We start from the raw sequence: 2950 nt of genomic DNA, 5'->3' as shown, positions 1-2950 counted from the left end.
TACTGTTTTGAACTAGAAAGTCTTACTTGCTTGCCTGGTTGAAATGCACTTTAATAGTTGAATTAAGTGTACCAGAATTTTCCCCAAACACCCATACCGCCACATTTATTTTTAAAAAAAAAATATTAGATCATATCTCCACTGTCATTTCATTTAAAAAGGAATCATCCTTACAATACTTTTGAACTGCATGTCATCTGAGAAATCTTTAAACTGTTTGCTTTGCAGCGTTGCCTGTAGATGTTTCTATAGTCTTTTCATTATGGCTCTTTTGCTCTTCCTTTACTTTTTACTCCATTTTCAAAATACTTTTGCTATGAGACGATTTGGTTTCTGAGCAATCTATCTGGTATAACCTATACCGTTCAGTGCTCTCAGCAAATTTCCTTCTTGAGTCCTTTGAAAAAGCAGCAGACGTGGTAACAAGAACTTCATTGTTTACCCTTCCTTTTCTGCTACTTAAGATTTGGAGAAAACATCATGCATAAAACATTTTGTCTGACCACCCTACTGTGCCCTTTGGTATATTTTAGGGACTTATTCTCAAAGCCTCCATATGGCCTGAAGTTTTGCTAACATATCGGAATAAAGGCTTGTAAGTTCTTTGCTATGCGCCCTCAGTCTCCGAGGCAAAATTTGTGGATTCCTTTTAAAAGTCAATTTTAAAACTTTAGCCCTTGGTAAAGACTAAATTAAACACAGTTTCAGAAGAGTTGAACATGACAAAATAATAGTTCAAGGAGATTTAGAGATACCGTCAGAAGTTATGCTGAAGTTAGAAGAAACAATTTAAAGGTTATTCCAAGGAACTTGCAGTTCTCATTTTAATGCTAATGAAGCAAGAAATATTAGGCTAAGGGAGTTCATCTGTATTCAGAGCATTCTAATAAATTAAATGAAAAAAAGTACAGATTTGATGCAACTTGCAAATGCTGGTTTCAATAATTGTCACATCAGCTGAGTACTGTATTTATCTAATCAGCACTGCTAAATTTACCTTTCCTACTAATATTGATTTTCTCTTTTATCACATCATTTTAATGGCATTTTGGTCAAACTGAGGATTTCCCCATGAATCATTTGGTGAAAAAACTATAATGTCCTTATTTATAAAGGGGTTTACTAAGTTGGAGAAACTATTGCATGTTCACTTCTTTTTAGTGCATTCTTTTCTTAAAACAATTTTTTGAGAAGTAATAACTGTACCTATTCGTGGGGTATATAGTGATATTCCAATACATGTACTGTACTGTGATCAGATCAGGGTAATTAATATGTCCATCTACCTCAAACACTTATCATTTCTTTGTGTTGGGAGCATTTTAAAATGCACTTAGTGCGTGCTTCTCTGATGCGAAGCAATCAGCCCTGTGCAGAACAAAGGTATCAATGTGTTGGCACCAATGTAACTCAGGTTGGGCACGCCAGAGATCAAATGTAAAAAACAAGTATTCATAATCTTTTATGATATAACTTCAATTTTCACTTCAACTTGAGGTTTCTTTAGCCTTCTTTGCATATTGTCTCACTTTTCTTTCATAAAAGGGAAAAGAAATCATTCAGTTTGTCATTGGCTGATTTATTTATAGCACTCACAATATATTTGTAAAAGACGTCACATTAATTTTATAATCCTCTACGTGATATGTTTCCATGAAGCCTTCTTGGAAAGGCTCTTAATGCAAAGGAAATTTTACAAAGAATACTGGGAATAATAAATGTGAAAAAGGAAGCCATTTTAGGATTAGGGACAAGTCTGAAAGAGGGACAGAGCCTGCTTATATTACTAGAAAATAATTTTCAATTTGGAGGTTATAATGAACTATCATTTTTTATAAAAGTGACCTTTTTAAAAAATGAAGAGGCGTGCCTTCTCCTTTAGCAAGAATATTGCATTAGTAATTGTCAACCTGCAATTAGAAGAGGAGTAGGCTTTCAATTCTTATAACTTTTCTCTAAAATGTTGGCACATGAAAAGAAGTGCCCTGGACAGATGGGAAATTAGCATGTCATAAAAATCTATAATAGATGGGCTGTTACTGTCAATCTCATGAAAGTAATTACATCACGATGAGTTTTTCTGAAAATTACCACAGACTTAGAAGGAAAAATATTATGCATATAAGGCAAACAGCGATGAAAATAAATATCCATTTTCTTTCAATATAACTTTCTAATCTTTTTTAAATTCTTTAGCAGGATGGAGACTCGTTAATTATGATTGTATGATAGTATAATACAAGAACTTTGTTTCTTAAGAGGAAGATGTGTATGTGAAAGGGTAGAGGGTGTCCAACCACCGCACTGCTCGGGGATCAACCTTTAGTTCATGTTCTCTGATACCACTTGGGCCAGATGGAGAGGGTTTCCCTTCCAGGCCACCATTTCCCTTAAAAGTATCCAGTGTCCTAGGTCATTAAAACAAAGATGGCCTTAGAGTATACATTTGATAAGGCAACACCTTATGGGGTCAAAAGTAGGCAACAGAACTCCTTGGACAATTGGTAGGTGACATACTTGCTGCCATCACAGGGAAATCTTTTTCAGCTTGCAAAGAGCAGGCAACTTCTGTGTCTTGTGAGCATGGGTGATGTTGACACTCACAGGAATGGAGACTCCTGTTATTTGCAAACGGAGTCTGTTCCCAAAACCCTCCCTAATTCTGACAAAGTGTGCATTCTTAGATGGAATTTGTTGATCTCTTGCTTTTGTGTCTTCTCTTACATTAATGAGGTTTCTCTCTCTCTTCTTTCTCTAGCCCAGCATTTGTCAATCTCGGTACTATTGACATTTGGGGTCAGATGATTTTATGTTGTGGAGGCTGTCCTGTGCATTGTATTAATAGGATGTTTAGCAGCAGATCTGGCCTTCTGTGCACTAGATGCCAGCAGCATTTCCATCCTCAGTTGTGGCAACCAAAAATGACTCCAGACTTTTCCAAACGTTCCCA

Source organism: Propithecus coquereli, unplaced genomic scaffold, assembly GCF_000956105.1.
Source record: "Propithecus coquereli isolate 6110/MARCELLA unplaced genomic scaffold, Pcoq_1.0 Scaffold151, whole genome shotgun sequence".
In the NCBI taxonomy this organism is placed as follows: Eukaryota; Metazoa; Chordata; class Mammalia; order Primates; family Indriidae; genus Propithecus; species Propithecus coquereli.
The sequence above is the reverse complement of the archived record's forward strand: the minus strand, read 5'-3'. Positions refer to the sequence as shown.